Here is a 7959-nt window from a genome sequence, read left to right as displayed (position 1 = left end):
ACAGTAGATTCAGGCTAGATATCAGGAGGCACTACTTCACAGTCAAGGCGGCTAGGATCTGGAACCAACTTCCAAGGGAAGTGGTGCTTGCTCCTACCCTGGGGGTTTTCAAAAGGAGGCTAGATAATCACCTTGCTGGGGTCATTTGACCACAGCTTTCTTTCCTGCCCATGGCAGGGGGTCGGACTTGATGATCTGTTCAGGTCCCTTCTGACCCTACCAACTATGAAACTATGAAAAAGTCAACCTTAAGGCATCTATAGAGTATTACCCATGCCCAAAAACATCATGAGTAATAATGGCATCCCGCACCTTCATGCAAATCTGAATTTCACAGTAGAGTGAGTGAATAATATGAATCTATTCCAAAAAATCAAGTCTACTTTTTTTCAAACACCAACATTTCTGTTAGTTTCAAGCTTAGTAGCAGAAATCAACACCAGAAAAAAACTAAGTGTTGCATCTAAAATACCATGCAAAATGTGTTATGAAATGAACAAGGGTTGACACAGCTTTTCATCCTTCTTAGGTGGATATATTGTGTTCATCCAGTATATTATATATGGGTATCTCAGGTAAGATCTTAGGAGAAAAAAATCACGAGTTGCCATTTATTCTAGTTACTTGGGTCACTAATATTCCTGACAGTTATCTACAACTGACTGTATTTCAGCTGTGCTGTATACACACAGTATACAGCTAGGTTCCAAACTTTCCCAAAACTGTAATCAGTTAAAGTTTTACTACTGACCAAATACAAGAAAGGATCTAACACTATATTGTTTATGTTCCCAAAACTCAAATATTTGGAAGTGTAAAAGAAACACAAGTTCAGGCCCTCATATAGTTAATCATCAAAGATTCATGGATTGCTTTTTAAATACAACATTCATGTCTAACATGAAGGAAGGGTGTTTATCATAGTTTCACAAATAATTAACCACCCCATGTCATATGATCTTATCCATATTTTGGATTTATATTTTAGGTCACATGGCTTTTACTTTGTTGAATAGACATAAGTTGATATTTAAAGATGAGTGAACTAATAGAAATCCAAAGTTTCAAACTCACTACATACCCACAAGGAAAAAAGAAAATTAAAAAAAAAAGAATAAAAGCCCAGAATCTAGTGTGAAAATCCTTTCATGCATGTACCTGTCTTACAGGCAGAATCTCTTCCCATTTATAATATAATGTCATAGTCTACAGTGGAATGATCTAATCAAAATATTCTCCCACATCCGTAATGAATATCATCATGGTGTGCAGCATGGAATGAAGAGGAAAGACTCAGAACCCCTCCCGTCTGGGTTCACTGGAGCCAGTTAGGATTGCAGGTGCTTAGGATATTAGGTTAAAATAGAGATAAAAATTCTTAGGCCTTTGGACTTGCACATATAAAACTTGCTTCTGCCTCCATGATCAGAGAACCCTCCAATCATAGAGGCAGATTGGAGAACCGTCCATGCTGAATATTTTGTATACAACTGGTCAGTATGCCCTGCTGAATGACTTAATTTCCCAGGGGCAACAGCTTGCCTGGCTCATCCTTTTCCCATAACACCTCTCAAAAGGCTCCACCCTCACTTTGCTTCTAGTTCTCCCTCAGCTGCCTGCTAGTTTAGCCATGTGAACCATTACTCAGGCTACTTTCTCCCCCAGCGCTACTACTGTTAGTTATAGTCCACAGGAACCGCATAGGGACTCGTCCTGCTCCATCAGGTGTTAAGACACAGCCTCTCTAGCAAGCTATTCTCCCCTTTCTTTAAGCTAGTCTTGTTCCACAAGCCAACAGCATCTGCTTTTCCTGGGATTTACCTGTGGTTGCCCATCATCACTTTGCCTTCCCTTCTGAAGTTGATCCTTCAAGAAATACATAAGAGGAACTTGTTAAAATGATGCAAGCAATCCTCATTCTTTGAAACTAACAATCTATATGTCCCATAGTTTTCTTAGGCAATAGTTTTAATTTGCAGAGAAGCGTTCATCTCAGAGTACTTCAATAATTATTCATACACCAACACAACCCCATTGTAAGGCAGCCACACAGATGGTGGAACAGCCATCTGCACTGCTTCTGAGACAGGAAAATGTGGTCAGAACTCCAGAAGCCCTGTTTGTCCAAAAAAACAAAAAAAGGGCCCTGGTACCTTTAATTTCCTCAACAAATAGACAGACTTCTCTGTTTTGTTTGAAGGACTCCTAAGAAAGCTTCATGCTGCAGCAGAATACATAGGATTTCTTTTATCTACCTTGAAGGATAAAGAGCAGAGCCAGCCCTGCTGATATTTATACCTTTGGTTCCAGGGTGTCTATGGTATTTCAAACATGAAACTCAGAAGCTTTCGAGTATTCTAAGAGTTTTCTCCTCTGTTTCCTTTTAAAATAATATTGCTTTTTCAGCCAAAAAGTAAACTGCACTCAAGAACTCTGCATTGTTGGTATGGTTTTCATTCATGTCTCTTGTTTTTATCAAGTGAGGATGACTAATGCACTACTGTGATGCGTGTTTCTGAGAAATGTGAACAAATGAGACTGCTTGAATTGGAGTTTTTAACATTAAAAAAGGGGCCCTCAGTCAAGAAATGGATGAGTCATTATACATAGCTTTAAAACAACAGGCAACTTACATAAAGCAATGCTCTTATGTAAATCTGGCCTACATAGTGTCAAAATCTTCTGATGCCTGAGGATTTCACAAGTAATCCCATGTGGTGTTTAGTTGTAAAACTGCTGTTACTTCTACAGTACAGGAAGGACTACATTTGCCTTCAAATTTGCATTTCAACCCTGTGGCTGCTATATCAGTTTCTTACACAGCTTGGTTAGCCAGTTTGGATTAAGACAAACTTCTTTATAACTACTATACTATGTGACAAACTCAAACCCATCTTAGAAAATGATACCAATCTTCTAATTTATGGCATAAGTAATTTAACCATAGCATAACTCCATAATCTCACAAAATAATTAAGTCACATCTTAATTGTTTCCATGTTACAGTCTTCAAATGAAAAACTGAAATCAATACCACAATGGCTACTAATTCATGTAAGGCCAGGATTTCACTCCTAACATTTACAGAGCTGCAGAATATTTGTTCATTCTCTAAGGTTGCAATATATTCCTAAAATTTGGTTAAGGCATGGATGTTCCCTTGTATATAGGCAAAACCAACAACAACATAGCAAGTCAGAACACAGCCCAGGTACTATAGTGATATCACAGGAATGTTTCAAATGATTCCTTGAAAACACGATCAAGATCAAAATGACTGTTGGTTCAGGCTTGCAGGTTTGCCTTGCACATGCCAATCAACCAAAGTATCTTAACAAATGGTTTTGTGGCAAGAGCTTTTAAACAGCCCAATATGAATGAAGACTTATTTTACAATATTTTCATCCTTTGTTTTCATATTATAACTGCTTTAACAGTTTTGTTTTATTCTTAATTAACCCAACACCATCACCTTTATGAACAGAGCCTATAGAGGCACTGGTATAAACTACTAGCATAAGGACAGAAGTTACCCACAAACCGGTCTAAGTGATCAGAAACTGGTTTAAACCTGTAACAGAACAGAAGTTTAGTGCACATAAACCTGTTTCAAAATGGCTGTAAGTGGTTTAAGATGAACCTGACTGAATGTAGTATCAGACTTAATAGATTTGGGTCAAACCAGTTTATGCAACTTCTGTCCCAGAACCCCTCCTGGTTTAAGTTAAACCAGAGTCCCCCAGCATCCCAGCATGCTTTCCAGCCCTGGGCTGGGCTTTGCAGTATGCTCCACACATCAAGGCTGGCCCTGCCCATCTGCTCTCAAGACAGAGAAAGGGCAGGGGCATGGCCAGACATGGGCTTGGCAGGCCTCCCTCAGGCAAAAGGAACAGGGAGGGGGTTTATTACCCTCTCCTACCAGGGGACTGCAGCTGGGGTCTGCCTGGCCAGAGTGTAGCAGCTTATTAGGCATTCCCCACCTCACAGCTCGAGCCACGGCAGAGGAGCATTGCCAGTCCCCCTGCTCTATCCATAGCCTGAAGCAAATGGGGAGAGGGAGGGGGATTTAATCTCCCCCTCTGTCCCACGGGCAGCGAGGGTCTGCCTGACCAGGGCAGAGTAGCATGTGTTGGACATTCCCCCCCCCCACTCCAGCAGCAGGGGCAGGAGTATGGCCAGGGCTGGCCAGCATGGCCCCGCCATCTGCCTGCCTTGCCCATGGCTGAGGCTGGGGCTGTAGGGCTGAGCCAGGCTGGTCAGCAGGCACTGCTGAGGGTGGACACAGAGGGGCCAGCCCAGGCCAGACTGAGGGAGCCTGGCCCTTTTCAGCAGGCTGCAGCTTGTGCTAGGGCTGTGAGTGCTACAGGGCAAGATTGCTCCTGGCTCCCCATGTCCAGGCTGGGCAGGGCCATCATGGAGCTGCAGCCATCTGGGAAGGGCTCAGCAGGGCCAGCCCAGGCAGGGCCCTTCCCATCCAGCTGCGGCTCTGTGACAGCTGGGCCCAGCAGTGGCTGTCAGTGGGTGTCCCAAGCCCTGGGTCAGAGCCACCCGTCATAGCCACCACCCCAGCCCCTGTCCTGTGAGGCACGCAGCAGCTGCAGCCATTCCACAAGTTGCACACTGGCCAGGGCCAGCAGGCTGTTCTGCCTCCCTCACCTCCAGCTGCCACTGCCACACTGCTCTGGGTGGGTAGGCAGAAAGCTTGAGCCACCTTGCAGCTGCTGAGAATGGGAAGGGGCGGCTGCTCTAGTGCCCCCTGGCTTCTAACCTCAGCCACTGCAGGCATGTGACTGTGTTTCCAGAATCAAAAGTGAATGTCTGTTCATTTCCAGCTCTGTTCAATCTATGCAAGCTAGACTAACCTGCAAAGATTCAATCAATTCAGGCTCCAGCTTTTTGAATGTCTGTCCGTAGCCCTGGTGACTGTACTTCTAAATCCCCTTCCATGCTACTCAGCCAAGTACACACCTGTCAATGGTAGTAAGCACAGTGTGGACACTTTAGGTCAAGTTATACAAGCTTATGCTTTTAACTCTGGAGGTCCTTTTGACTCTGGAGGTCCCAGTTCAAGCATTGGTCAATCAGCTAAGATGGCAGCTGCTCCATAATAACAGAACATTATTCAAGACCTTTCTTCCCAACTGATGACATAATTTTCTTTGTCTTCCTCCTCCTCTTTTTATTTAGGATATATGGCAAGCACTCTTCCTGACATGACTTCGCAACTGGTAATCCAGAGCAGAAATAGGGACTCCTTATGTTTGAGTTCTATTCTTACCTAACCCAAAGGTTACCTGCACAAGAAGGCTATTTAAAGATTATTTTTATTAGCAGTGTTGGGTATTTCTGAAATATGTCTACAAACAGCTCAATCAGAGCAAGCGGCAGGTATGTCATGTTTCTATTTGCTGAGATTGGCTTAAGGTTACTTATGCCTCATTAAACTAAAACCTCCTTCTGGCATGGTTTACCTCCTTCCCTCTATCCTATTCAATAGCAAAATGTCCACTTGAGCTATGCATGCTTAAGCCTCATAGGTGATCAGATGGGCAGATCAGATTATCAGATGATTGAATGATTACTTGGGCCCACATTTATTTTATATGCAGTTATCAAAGATTTTTAAATATTTCATGTCACATGGTATAAGCTTTAAAAAGTTAAAATCTTCTAATCAACATGTGATATGCAGCTTGAAAACAGCATTAACAAACTGCCCTTGAAGTATTTTTAACACAAATAATAATTAAGCTAACTTCAGATGCAGGATTAAGTTCTTCTCTTGTCCCTGTTAAGAATTTCCATTATATCTTCCATTATTTTTTTCTAAATATGACATCCTTACTGACATCAAAAGGCATTCCCTTCATAGAACGTGAAAACAAGCGTAATGTACACTGCATCCTTGGTATGCATCAAAGAGGAGACTTTGCCAGCAGAAGCAAACTTTGCCAGCAGCATTCTCTTTCTTTTGTAGAAGCCGCAGCTTGATCTGATCTTAAACGGAACAAAATTTAGAGCAAAATTCTCCTGTCCAGTACACCAAGACAGATCTTATCCACTGACTGCAGCATAGTTCCCTAGTGCAAATTCTGAATTTCTTCTTCTCGTAAGATATCTGCAGTGAAATTTTTTACTTTTAATTTTTACAATCAAGCTTTTAACTGACAATCTTATGCTCAAAACCATAAAAGCCACCAAAGCATAAAGAAGCTAGTACTTATCTGGTTTTAAGACTGACTATGTATCGCTAACTCCTACCGTAGCAACCAGAAAGAGGGCTAAAAGCAAATTACTTCAATGACGTTCTTAGCTAAAGAGACCATAAAGGTTTGACAATATTTACCAAGGTCTTCGTAATTTGCTTACTGTGTAAATATGTAACTCTTCCCTTCCTGGGCTTGCATAGGGCTAAAGAGGAATGTCCCTGTAGCGTGCTGTAGCAACATAGAATGTAAAGCTGCCTTGTGCTGTTCATGATTTCATTAAGTGGATCCAAACTAGTCTTCTTACAATAGATTATTCTATATAATTCCTAGCTTAAAACGTTCCCATGAGCCACTTTAAGACAGGTTTTACATACAGTTCCCCTGGATTTATTCAGTACCTAGCATTTTACTAATGGACTTGCTAACAATAGCAAGCAGGAAGATTGCAGTTCAACCTAGTTTATGTTTGGAAAGAGGAGCTCTGATTTCCAAAGTTATTTCTTGAATACATTGTCAGGCCAAAGTTGTAACAGCAAAAACAATGGAAGCCTTCCATGTGCGTAAGAACATTGTCTAGTGACAAGCCCTTCAAAGGAGTGAAACAATGGCACAACATAAGAGAGCCTTTAGGGGGAAAAGAACAGTGATCTATATCTAGTGACATTACAACAAAACTACAGAACAGTTGCATAGTGTTGTTGTCCTCTCCAGGGAACGTGTTTCATGGGTTCATGAGTGTTTTCTGGAGCAAATTTAAATAGTGGATCTGTGATTGAGCATTGAGAAAAGAAGCAACAAATGGAGATGAGGGGGTGGATTAAGGTATTGGGTTAGACCTCCGGGGATCTGGATTTAGGCCCAGATTTAGTACATGCTTCCCATGTAACCTTGGGCAAATCAAGCTCTTGTGATTCTGCTCTCCTCCATCTGTAAAACAGGGGTAACACCACTTCCTTTTCTTCATCCTTTGTCAGTCCTCTCCGCCTACTTGAGATTCACAGCCAGGTTGTTGTAGCACCTGGAGTGCCACAAAATCCTTTTAAGAGTGCCACAGAGTGCTATATAATATTACCACTGCATGATTCACAAGATAAAATCCAATTTCAATTAGGAATCCATAGTGTCAAAAGCATTCTGACCTCTTCTGGTCTGAGTTCTTTGCAACAGAAGTGTTGTATTATTTTTCTGTAATCAGAAAAAGAGTGAAAGGTAAGAGCTGCCATTTTCCAAGGGGTGCTTTGAGTCAAAGCAAAATGTACCTTGAGACTAAAAAGGTTGAGAATAACTAACTGCGACCATAAGCTCTTCAGGGCAGGGACCACTTCTTACTATGTTTACTCTAAGCCTAGCACAAGTGGATCCTTGTCTCATCTAGGACCTCCGAGTTCTACTGTAATACAAATGAATATTGTTATTAATTAAAGGACAGCATGGGAATGTGAGATTGATATTTCTAAAATCCACCAATTTAAGTAAAGAAATCATCTAGAGTTATCGCTCTCCTTCCCATTTAATATTTTCAATTAAATCTAACAGATATCCTGGCCAGAGTATACAACTGTCATTACCTACACCAGGGGTTGTCAACTGGGGAAGGCCCTAGTGGGTATGTGCGGGCAGGTGGGAATGAAGCACCTCGATGCACCACCCTGCACTGCCACGCAGGTGCTGCCCACCCAGCTGTACATGGGAGAAGCTTGCACGTGGTGGCTATATAACTAAAAACTCCGTGTCCAGCCATGCACCACCC

The sequence above is a fragment of the Gavialis gangeticus genome, unplaced genomic scaffold (genome assembly GCF_001723915.1).
Source record: "Gavialis gangeticus isolate Ggan-Ray unplaced genomic scaffold, GavGan_comp1, whole genome shotgun sequence".
NCBI classification, from domain to species: Eukaryota; Metazoa; Chordata; order Crocodylia; family Gavialidae; genus Gavialis; species Gavialis gangeticus.
This window is presented reverse-complemented; position numbering follows the sequence as displayed.